Source organism: Podarcis melisellensis (assembly GCF_964234715.1).
Source record: "Podarcis melisellensis genome assembly, chromosome: 17".
Taxonomy (NCBI): Eukaryota; Metazoa; Chordata; class Lepidosauria; order Squamata; family Lacertidae; genus Podarcis; species Podarcis melisellensis.
The window spans coordinates 12,666,880-12,679,786 of record NC_138534.1 but is presented as its reverse complement, the minus strand read 5'-3'; the positions used below and the strand labels follow the sequence as shown (position 1 = coordinate 12,679,786).

The 12,907-nt window shown below is 42.0% G+C and overlaps 1 protein-coding gene across 6 annotated transcripts in view; it reads right to left on the bottom strand.

Moving 5' to 3' along the window:
* Nucleotides 1–11,980, bottom strand: part of RFX3 (regulatory factor X3) — a 110,421-nt gene extending 98,441 nt beyond the window's left edge. For 2 of the 6 annotated variants that reach the window (XM_081894051.1, XM_081894054.1), the window contains exon 1: nt 11,682–11,980. The gene's annotated coding sequence lies outside the window, so the exon portion shown is untranslated. The remainder of the gene's footprint in view (nt 1–11,681) is intronic. The other 4 variants (XM_081894053.1, XM_081894048.1, XM_081894052.1 and 1 more) reach the window with 4 other exon arrangements.
* Between the last annotated feature and the right edge of the window lie 927 nt (nt 11,981–12,907).

Here is a 12,907-nt window from a genome sequence, read left to right as displayed (position 1 = left end):
AGAAATGTATACATATTTAAGAACTACATAGAAGAATAGTCCACAGAATAGTAGTTTGCTGAATTATGTAGGAACATAGCACAACTGTAAAAAAAAAAAAATCACTTAGTATAGCGCATGACACAGTTACGTTTGTCAGACAAATGTAAGAATATAATCTCTGGGCAAATTGTGCATATCAACAACAGCATAAAAATAAGTCAAAGTCCTGCAGCTGCCGATTTTATGTGCACAGAGCCAATACTATTTACACATTCTGTTTAATATTTAGTTAGTTAGCGTCCCCTACCCTAGTCTAATGGGTTCAGCATACACTATGCAAAAAGTAATTTTAAAACCAAACTTTTCACTCCCCCAAAAAGCCTGCGGGCTCACAAAGGTGTGAACCTGCCACACACTCCACCTTCCCATCTTACAATTGAAGAGTGCTTTAGTATATAAACTTTAATAGGATGCACACATTAGATGGTGAAAGAGTAACAATAACAAATTAGCCTACATATTTTGCTGTCAGGCCAAAAATCTACAACCCACCCACCCACTGAAGAATAACCACCCCTTCAAAAGATACTGTGTGGAAATTCGACCTGTAAATTTAGTTTATAGTTTGACTTTAACCAATACTCGGAGCAATATATGTTCAGAGTGGCTGTCATTAATTTTATATCAAAATGAATGTTAATAAAAGTAGTACTGTTCCTTGCTTTATAAAGCAAATTACTAGGATCACCTCCACCTGCATAGACTGAAACACTGCTAAATTACATTTCTAATGCACACATGCACACTCCTTTTTATTAAAAACAACCACCTCCTAAGAGGATTAGGGCTTTTTTTAAAGTATAAGAATGTGCTCTGAAAAGTGTGAGACTAATAAAACATTCAGCCAAGTAAAATGCTTCCCAAAGAAAAGTAAAACATAAGATTACATTTTGCTAATTAAAAATGCAGATGATGCCATTGCCACATGCTTTTGGCAGTCCCTTTTGTTAGCCACTGGAAGTCCCAACACAATACATGAGAAATAAAAGTGACACCTGTTTCAAGCAACCATCTGTCCCTCACCAGCTGAAGAAACCAGTGTCTTTCCACCTAATCTTAGATCTTCAAAATGCCGAGCTACACTGCACCTGGGAACCCTTGCACAAATACTGCTCACATCCACCAGTGCTTAAATCCCATAAATAATGTCATCTACTGATTAATGTACATGTTGGGAAAACATTACTTTTGAACGTAAACATGCAGTTTTCTCTCTTTATTCTTAGATAAGATGAATAGCATCATTCATAACTAAAAATTACACTTTGGGGTACTTAAAGTAAGCCTTTATTCCTCTGACAAAGAACCCAGCTTAAAAAAAACCAACAACAGCATGCTATCTTCTTAATAGTCAGTTTGAAAGTTTGTTTTAGTTCCATAAATATTTCTGATTAATTTATAACTTGTCAAATTAAATGCAAGACAATTTCCCTCAAAATTAGCATTGAAAATAAGTATCTTAAAAACTTTAAAAGCTTGTTCTTTTTGTTTGTTTCATGTCAGTCTGCTGCTGTTAAAACTCATTTCTGATCGTAACTCCACAGTTAAAATATGGCAATGGCAAATTGAAAGTGGAAAAAGAACAACTTTAATAAAGGTCTCCAAAGCTACCAACTATCCATATCAGAGAAGAGACCTTATTTTAACATTTCCTCCATTTTGAAAAGTCTGCTTTCTATCATATCTACTATGGGTCTTAGATAATATTTCTTTCCCTATCCTCAAACATGTAGGGAACTTTTCTGCTACATTCCCTTGGAGATATTCTGGGGGCAACACACCAGTGGTTGGTCAGAGCCAGAGTTGTGGAATTTATTTGAAGGAATCACTCCATTAGTTCATAATTAAAACTATTTTTTGAAACAAACAGTATTAAAAAGATGTTCTGCTAGTTGTTCATCAGAATTAAATGATGGCTTCATTTCTTCCCCCTTTAATAGAAGGCTGTGGAATTCAGAACACAAGAACAGGGATGCAAGGATGAGAAAGGAACTGGAGTCCGATAGCTCTGGGGAACCACTTAAAATGAGGCTGAGGACTACATGTAGCCCCCAAGGTCAGAGGTCTCCCACGCCTACTGTAGGCAATCAGGTCTTGGGCTTTTGGGTTCATTCCTCCACCTTGCCCTCTCTGCACACACAGGACACAAACACTTGAAACGGGAGACACCACAATTATTAGAACACAAGATGTGATAAAATCATAGAAATGTAGAACTGAAAGGGACCACAAAGGTCATCTACTTCACCCTCCCCCCCTGCAACGCAGTAATCTTTTGCGCAATGTGAGGCTTGAACCCACGACACTTGAGATTAAGAGTCTCTTACTCTACCAGCTGAGCTATCCCAACTGAGACAAGGGAGGGGGAAAAGATCCCAGCTTGGTATCCTGCCTTTCTGAAAGCCTATAAACTAGTTTCCCAGTTCAGACCTCACAGGAAACTGTGGTTTAAACATACCAGGAAAGGTTCAGTGAAGTTGGATACACAAGGGAAGAGATCATTATAGCTCAGCCAAGCCAATGTGTTTGATGAGGGTCATGTTTTAATTTTTCAGAGATTATAACCATATGTAAATGTGTTTGTATTATATTAGCAAATTATTTTGGACCAGGAATTTTTTTTATTATTTTTTATTTCATCCACCTTTCCTTCAAGATGCTAAGGGGGCATATTTGATTCTCTTACCCAACTCCCCATTTAATCCTCATAACCATGTGAAGTAGATTAGCCTAAAAGACAGCAAAAGACCTAATGTCACCCAGTGAGCTTCATACCTGAGTGAGGATCTGAACCCTAATTTCCCATGTTATTTCTATACCACACTAGCTTTCCCTCCCGCACAATCTAGAATATTTCATTGTATTTTGGCAGGGAGGGAAGCTAACATTCACTCTGCTCCACCACAAAGCAGTGATCCAAATAGTTCTAGCCTCCGTGTTTTAACTCAGAGACATGTATATATGATTTCCCTCTTCAGAATTACTTCTCCCAGTTCACACAATTCAATTTTCACTTCATAATGATGAACCAGAAAAACTCACTTGTGACTGTGAGCAAATACTGCAACTCTACGGCAATCAAGAACTTTTAAAGATCAAGTCTATGGTAGCAGACTACAGGAATTGTTAGATTTGCAGGAAAAGCGGCACAAACAGCCTATATAACTTCCAAGACATTCTAATTCAGTCACAGATAGTTCTAGAATAGTAGACTTTATACTTTCATGATTCCACAAAAGTTAAGAGTGGAACAGGTGAATCTTACCAGCCTTATTTTGAGTTTCTAAAGTAACATTGTGAAATGTTGACCCTTTGGTGGCAGATTGAAAAGGGAATGAAACCCACAGCAAATATCAAAATTGAGAAGTGTTATATAACAGCCTGAGAATTCATTAAAACTTTTACCAAATTTCAGCTGCTGACACTGATAGTTTGGCAAAGGTGACCTGCTCTTAGCATGTTTTTACGCATGATCCTTCCAAAGCTTAGAACTTACCAAGTAGAATAATGATTCAAGTTACCTTAAAGTTTAGGAACATTAGAGATGGGATGTGGGCCACTTGGTGGACTTCAAAGTCAAGTAGGGGACCCTTCCAGAAGGGGTCAAGTCCTTACGTTATGATTTTGCAGATGTCATTCCAAACATGCACAGGACTGGACTATGTAACAAGTTGGCTCAGTTTAAAATAAATAAATTCTTAGAATTTATAAGCATAACAAGTTTGATGTTTTGATAAGAGTAAATTAGTTAATCACTTTGCTGGTTTAACTTGTAGGTAAACATGTACAAAGTTGCATTTGGGAGACTAAAATAAGGTTTGCAAGGGATTGGCTGTCAAAATTAAAATTTGGAATTTATACACCAAAACAATTTGTTGTGAAACATTGATAGAACTGTGTTCTGTATCTAGGAAAGAAGTTACGATAATCAGAATTTAGAATTTAAAAGCATATTAAGAACAGATATAGCACTGGCTCCTTTTACTTGTGTCAACTGCAGAGAAAAACAATTTAGGATAGAAGTCCAAGGCAGAACATGTATGCAGGGAAGCTAAACTGTAAGCAAGCACAATAAGTGTGTTTACTCTTTACATGTTGCAGAAGTTAAAGATTAGGCACAAAATAATAATTTCTTTCTTTCTCTTTTTCCTTCTTTTGGTGCATGATTAAATTTTTAACTTTCTTACCTCTTCTGATTTTGAGTCCATAACTCTATTGTTTGTTTGTTTTAAAAAAAGAAGAAGCAGGGAGCAGGAAGGGGTAGGTCTAACAATGAACTACCAAAAGTGATAATTCAGACAATGGCAGTTCAGTTCTGTGTTTAGCCATGACACACTCTATTATTATTATTATTATTATTATTATTATTATTACTACTACTATCATCATCATCATCACCACCACCAGCATTTACTAGATGAAGACCAAGTTGGTATCTTTATTTAGCTATCAAGATCTCTTGGACTTGTTTGAGTCCATTCACTGTCGGTCCAACCTCCTACAGGCACTTAGCACAATCCCCACACGTCGAGCTGAGTACTTCACAATCAATCTGTTGCACACATACAATCCCACTCACTCCCCCTCTTTCGACATCCTCCTAGTTTCATTAGCTTTACACCTCCTCAGTATGGTGGCAGTCGGTGTTCTTTTGAGAACAGATTTTACTCAAGAAGAGTCAATCTGGCCCTAAGCATATGTAGCAATATACCTTGCATTTACTTAATTGGCTGATTTAAAACTGAAATTCGAGTCTTAACTAAAATCTCATATTGTTATGAACACAGGTTGTATTCCAGCAGAATGCTTGCACAAGCAAAATAGACCTCTGCCAGCACAACAGTACTTCCCCTTCCACCCTCCCATATCTGCTCCAGATTTGTACAATGTTGGATTATAATGACCATGACTGTTTCATCAAACAAGGAAAAGTTAAAATCCCTTCAATTTTCTAGATTTATTTATTTATTTATACTATTTAATCCAGTAGAAATGGTAGACGGCACGTTACAGGAGCAAAAAATAATAACAAACAGGACAGCACTTCAGATGATAAACATTAAACTGTTGCATTCTGAACAGTTTCAAAAGATTTTTTTTTGAACCTTATAAAGTCCACCACATAGACTATTTATGCCAAATGTAATGTGACTAGGACAAATCATCTTGATTTAAAGTGGTTACCTTAAGGTTTCATAATGGTAGGGTGCTGTTTGATGCCTCTCCCTGACCTATAACGAGTGCTCTCAGGCTTGTATATTATACAAGATTATTCTACTTTATTCTACCTTTTTGAGTAGTACCTTGTATTTAACGAAACACTAACATTTCCAGTAATTCAATCACACTGGTAATCCTTTTTGAAAATGTATGACTTGGCATTTACATGACGACTTTTTTTCCAGGCTCAAGGTGACTTTTAGCCATCTTTAGCCGAGAGCCACATACCTTGTCAATCATTTCACTAGCTTTGCAAGTCATAGCCCACAAATACACTTACATTTACTATACGCAAACATACTCATGCAAAATATTTGATGCACACCAAGAGCTGTAGGAGGTGGTTAAGAGGAAGATTTTGTAAACTGCCTTGGGAATGCTGGTTGACCACTGAGGGAGAAAATTTATCTGTTATTACTAATTATTGTATAACTGATTTGTTACCCAATACAAAAAGTCTCTAGGCAACTAACATATACAATTTTAAAACCCATCACATTTAACAAAAAGAGAATTATAAAAAACACACAGAAACCAACAATAAGCATGATGATCATATTCGCTCCAAAGCCTGTGAAAAATATAAATTTTGGGGGGAAACTCCAATTTACAAAAGCACCCCAACATGCAGAAAATTCCTACTCATCTTAGGTGACAAATAAAGTAACTTTTTCTACCATAGGTTTGATGCATGTTCAGCCCAATGTAAGCTCAGCAAACTTTAAAATGTATGCATGCACAACTTGCATTGGCTTTTCACATGAATACATGTCAGTTATTCACTAGACTGTATTGACTTCACAAAATAGCAGTGTTCCAGAATTAAGTGTCCATGTGAATCCAAAGATATAGCAGATAGGATAATAATGTAAACTTTCTCTCATAATCATTGTCAAGTAAAAGATAATTTAAACACAGCAAAGTCTAAGAGAATATTCCTACTTCAGTGCTTGAGTATGCAGTTCTGCAAGCCAATTATACATTAGTTGGGTGGTGCTGGAACAATTAAGTATTAGTCTATCCTATGCTCCAATTTACAACAAATCTTTAGGATCAGGCTTTTAAGACTCCTACCTTGCTTTTTATTTATTCCACATGGAAAAATCCATTTAAAATATTGTGAACATGAAGAGAGCACCAGTGCCTAAAATCCAAAGTTTTAATGAGGTTATAACACCAGATGAATTTAAATCCATCCTTAATCACACTTTTTCAGCTATGTACTCTAGGCTGCACGTAGTTTTAAAAATACCAACTGTTCTTGTCAGGACCGGCTAGCATAACATCTGCTATTCTGCTGGATAAGTCATTCGGAATATACAAAAGTATAATGAATATACAGGAACAATTTTTTAAAAGTAAGTAGAAAACAATGTGTTAAACAGTACTTGCAAAAGAAATGGGGGGGGGGGCAATAACAGAATCAGCATAATCAAGCACTAAATGTTCATATAGTTTCTCAACAAGAAGGCCTAAAATGCCTACTAACATTCTTTTTCCTGCCCAAACGAGCAGCTCCCAAAAATCAAACTCACTTATGAGAGATCAGTAACCAGTCTGCGGTCCAATGTACCTTTATGCATCATGGCAGTGGTACAGAGCTTCACACAGAGAGGTATTTTCCATTCTCGTCCATAAAGACAAAATACTATACCCCTGATGTACACAACTGCACACAGAGCATTTCTCACCCCTAGAACAGAGTTTCAAATACTGCCACTCCCCAACTATGCTAAAGGGTTTCTTTACAGACACCATGATCATATCAGAAATGTACCTGCAACTTGCTGCCTTTCTAGATGCATGATCTCACAAATAGCACATTCACAATATAAACATTAACAAAGAAATAACAAGACTACAGCAAGATAAATTTAAGTTAGGCGTCTGGAGTAAAACATCAAAAACTATTCAACGATGGAGTAAGATACTTGGATAGCTTAAACAATCCTCTTGGAGATTTCTAAGTTGGACATTTTTATTTTTGAAATGCTCAAAGTATAGTTTATCCTATTTCTTTTCAGAATGCTAATCTAATGAATATTATTATTTAATCAAAATTATTTATTTAAATCATAAAAGTGATTTTAAGCGGCTTACACAAGGGCTGTCACATTCCTGCAATGAATGTATGACTTGTCTCTTAAATTATTCAGAAGTGACTGTCCCATAAAAACCAGACCCCACTTATTTTGTCCTATTGCAGATGTCCCATGGTGCATTCCCATCCCACAGTTGTTTTATGGCTCTTTCTTCCACACCACAGGACAGGTCTACATGCCGCAGGAACTTATCTCCATTAGGCTTCCAGGAGAAGGAGCAAGTGAAAACAGTATAGGAAGACAGGAGAAAGGTCTTCCACTTTCACTGGCCCAACAGATAATACTAACTGGACTCCACCACTTAGCACAGGAGAAGAGCTAAGAAGAGGCTAACAATATATGGGAATATCAATGACCTTGGCCTACACACAAAGTGTGTGGCCTGCTGCAGCACACACACACACACCCCTTCCACCCAAGTGAAGTCCTAACCAGCAGTTGCAGAGCTGAGGTTTGAGGGAAACGTTGAGTATTCCTTACATGGGAAGAGCAATCACTCTCTGAGTAAGCAAGATTCAACTGTTTCCCCCAAGGTTTGAAGTTACAGCTGGTGACCCATATGGATGCAGTGGTTCCTCTTTAGTGTGAGGCACTTCTGTAAACTATCCACTTTCTGTCAGCCTTCTCCATTCAAGCTGAACCAAGGGAAAGTGATGCTGCTCCCCTCCACAGAATTCCACAGCAAGCCAAGGATTACTTGAATACAGTGTTAACTGTATGCGAAAATCAGGTGCTAAGCAATGCTAAAGAAAGGGCAAGAACTGTTTGCATGTCAGATGTATACACATGATAAAGAGTACAAAAGACAGGGAATGTACTTGTGTGCATGTATGTATAATATATATGTAAGAGGGGGTAGGGGATATGCCTACATGTGAGACTATACAAATGCACCCTTATGTGCAATTCCTGGTAACTGAACATTGGCTATGCTGCCCCAGAAGAGTTTCTCCAGTTTAATAATAATATTAATAATTTATTATTTATACCCCGCTCATCTGGCTGGGTTTCCCCAGCCACTCTGGGAGGCTTCCAACAAAATATTAAAATACAGTGGTCTATTAAACATTAAAAGCTTCCCTAAACAGGGGTGCTTTCAGATGTCTTCTAAAAGTCTGGTAGTTGTTCTTCTCTTTGACATCTGGTGGGAGGGCGTTCCACAGGGCGGGTGCCACTACCGAGAAGGCCCTCTGCCTGGTTCCCTGTAACTTGGCTTCTCGCAGTGAGGGAACCACCAGAAGGCCCTCAGCGCTGGACCTCAGTGTCCAGGCTGAACGATGGGGGTGCTGAAACTCCTTCATTTTCAGTTCTACTTAATAATATGTAGACATCCATATCACAACCATGTAGTATACAAACATGGCAGTAAATAAAAACATGGATCTTTGCTATAATAGTGGGTAAACCATTACACTTCTCTTGGAAAGGGGGGTATTTATACCCTCAAATAGGTTGGTTGGAAGCTGCAGCTCTCTTTAGTTAGGAAATTGGATTAAGAACAAAAACATGAATTTAATGTATGTTCAGATGTTTGTCTTTTGAACTATCATCTCATGAAATGCCCTTAGCTCTTGGGATAGGATAGAACAAAAACTGTACACAGTATCTCAAGAAGCACAGGAAGAACAAAAACTAATTTGTTTTATAAATACACAAGTTAAATAAATTAAAATTGATACACACTCAGGGGTATGCTGGTCATGGGGGGGGGGTGTCAAGGAAGAAGGTTCCCTTTTTAAAAATCATAGGAGGAAAGGGCATTTCTGATTCACAATGCCATAGATTTGAGTCTTGAGCAGGCAAAGAAATCTACTCTGCCTCCTAGGGATCAACTCACTAAGTATCAGAGCACCAATTCTGGTATCTTATACCTAGCAGTGATACCACAGGAATTATATATGGCTAAGAGTAATTTAGCAACATTTGTGAACCGAAGTATCAGTAACAAGAATGGCTACTGAACCTGTCATTAGAAGACACAAATATTCCATTCCTTCCCCCTCCCCCCAAAAAACAACCCTAATCTGATTAGCTGGGGAATTGTAGTGGGTGGGGAAAGGGTTCCCTCCTTGAACTATCAGATCATAAGGTATCTTACTAAACTTTCCAGACTAGACAAATATCCTACCCTATTGCTTTCTGCCTTTGGAAGACTAATCTCGCTGATCAAGGACTGCACTGTTGTATTAAATGTGCTGGAGAGAAGACAATCATCAGATCCGTTTCCTAGCTGTAAACATCTAAAATAAGACAACAGGTGGATGCAACCAATAGGAGGAATGAAGAAAATCACTGTCACCCTAAAAGACTATAAACAGGTAAACTATATTCTGAAGTGGCTTTATCTTCTGCACAAACAAAATAACTGTATTCAATATTCACATGTTAATGTGTAATAGGAGAATGATGTATTGCTTCTCCTGTTCAATCTTCATTGAATTATCATGTACCTTTACTATAGAAGGTGTAAGATATGTTTATGGAATAAAACTATGTGGCACACAAATCTCAATTCAGAAAATAGTCCCAGCTTTACCAAAGCATCAATTATCTAACCTAATCTGCTCTGCAGTTGACAATTCAAGGAATAATAGACACTGCCACATTCTTCAGGGGTTGCTCTGTCAAATAAATCAATATCTTTCTGTTGGCACTGCTACAAACAACAACCAGTTCCATGCAGGTTTCACAAATGTAAGGAATAACAATTATTAACAATTAAATTAGGCTTCTTTATAAAGAATCAACAAAATTTACAGGACTCCAGTTAGGAAACATTAGCACCTCTCCAAAAATCATAATAATTAAAAGCAGTGAAGTAACAAGACTTTTCATGTCATTAGTATCCATGCAGATCCTATGCATGTTTACACAGAAGTAAGTCCTATTTAACTGAGTTAAATTGAGCATACGCGCAGGTACAGACGCTTATAATACATTGACTCCAATGACTACTCATTGAAAGGTGATTTGGGGCTATATTAAAAGGGAGTGGGGTCAGGTGCAAAGTAACTGAATACTGTATCAACAAGCAGTCCCACTGAGGAAGAGGCATCACAAATGTTACCTTTTGTCCATAAAGAAAAAGTGATTACCATATGCTCTAAGTACTAATCTGCAGATCTTAACTAACAACAAGAAAATGATTAAATACACAGATATTTCAAGTTCAGAAGATTCATAATTCTTTATGGTTGATCAGTTTCAGAATTTGGGGGAATTAAAAAGTTGCAAGTAAAAACAGTAAGATACCAGTAAGATAAAACTACATTAATTAATAAATAAAATTTCTAGGTACATGTTTCCCCCCTCTTTAATTCATGCCCATGTTTAATAAGTCTCATAAATAAAATGAAATTTAATTTCTTTACGTGAATGCCCTCTAATCCCAAAGCACCAGTTAATAAAACATAAAATGCAGATTCTCTACCAGCCACAGGCACACTCCAGGTGGGCAAGCTACAGTATAGCCAAGTTACGCACAGGCAGCCAATTTGGATTAAAACTCGAGCATGCAAAAACTGAATTTCTGCAAGATTTCTCCCACTAAACCTGTGTTTATGTAGCGAGGTGTTTAAAGCAGGAGAGTGATTTGCAGCACAAGGAGGGTTGTTTGCATGCCAATGACCAAGGGACAGGAGCAACCTGCTCCCCCCAAAGCCCAGAAGAGGTTAAAGAGGCAGCGAGGGGAGGAGGAGGAGGATCAGGAGAGAAAAGTTCACCCAGAGCCTCGCAACCCCGACAGGAGCCCGAGGCCCGCACGCGAGTTCCGAGAGAGAGGGGGATCTGGGCTGCTGAATCCGAAGCGAGAGCGCAAGGGAGACCCGGAGGGAGATGCGGACCGCCCGCCGCTGCACCTGACTCCCCCCGCGACACCACCATCGCAGCTCCCGAGGATCTCGGCAGGGCAAACAGCAGGCAAGTACCAAAAGGGGGCTTTTTTATTGCATTGCCGCCAATGATGATGATTATTTTTATTTGCAAACCCCACGCAGAGTTGTTTAGTTTGTGACCTTACTCCCCCCCCCCCAAAAAAAACACCCCACACCAAACCGGCAGGTCGAAGCAAACAAAAAACTCTATCCCCCCCCGGCGGCCCCCTCCCTTCCCTCCTTCAAACTCCTCCGCGGGGGGAGGGGGCGCCGCCGCGAGGAGGACGCCAAGCAGGCCGGGCTGGGGGGGGGGGCGCCGCGGGGATTTCTCTTCCACGCGCGCGTCGTTCTCGCGGGGCAGCCGGCCTTCGCTCCCCCCCCCCCGGGCAGAGCCAGGTCGGGAAAGGGAGGGGGCGAGGGAGGGGGGCGCGAGCGGCATATTCACCTGGGCTGAGGGGGGCTGCCGGGGCGCCGCCGCTGCTGTGGCCGCTGGCTGTGGTGGTGGTGGCGGTGGTGGTGGGCGAGGCTGAGGCGCCGCGGGGCGAGGAGGAGGAGGAGGACGGGGGTGAGGAGGAGCCGCGGCGGGAGGAGGAGGAGGCGGCGGCGGCGGCGGAGTCGGAGCGGAGCCGTTGTTGTTGGTGGGTAACAGTCGCCAGGACTACGGTGACTATGGCGCCTGGCTCTCAAGGCAACCGTTGCTATAACTCACAAAAGGGAGAGAGACACAGAGAGGGAGGAGACCAGCAGGCGCCGGCCCAGCCTCGCGCGCCGGAAGGGGCGGCGCCAAGACCTTGACGGACAGCCCGCCGTCCACTCCCGGGCCAGAGACGCCCGCGGGGGAGAGGGGGGGGTTCGGCCGGCGCATCACCGCGCGTGCGCGAGTCAGGCACCCGACGGGAGACCGTTGGCCCGCGCGGCGCTTAGCGCACTCGGTCCGCCCGGCCGCCTTCTCCTCAGCGCGCGCGGACGCCCCACACTCTTTCCACCCCCCCCTCGCTCTCCGAGCGCGCGAGCAGGGAGGGGCACGCGACGCCTCCCTCCCGCCCGCGTGGGGGAAACCTGGCCGTCGTCACTTCCGGCCCAGGGGGGCTCGGGAGGAGGCAAGAGCGAGGCCAGGGCGGCGGCGGGGCCCGGATGTGCGGCGGCGCGGCTGAGGCGGGAGGCGCCCGGCCGGCAGGAGGAGGAGAAGCGCCAAGTTCGCGCCTCGCCGCTCCGTCCGCGCGCGCTCCCTTGGGGACTGGGGGGGGGGGGAGAGGACGGAGCCCCTTCCAGGTGGGGCGGAGGGGGCGCCTGGCGCTTCCCTCTGAGGGAAGAAGGTCGGCCTGGCGGGGGGGGGGAGAGCGGAGAGCGGCCTTCTCCCCTCTCCACCCCCCATGGCAAGAGGCCCCCGGTCGGAGGAACGGGGTGAGAGGCCTCTGGGACCCCGCCATGGGGGGGGGGGAGAGGAGGGTCCCCGGCGGAGAGAGGTCTCTGGGATCTGCAGTGAAGAAGGGTTCTCTTCGGGAAGGGCCCCCCCCCTCGGCATAGCTGTCAACTTTCAGATTTGAAAATAAGGGATCAGCAGCCACACCTGTCCCGGGGACAGTCTACGATATATCTAACAATCCGGGGTAGCAGCGGGAAGCGGCGCTAGAATAAGGGAATTTCCTGCACAAAAAGGGAAGGTTGACA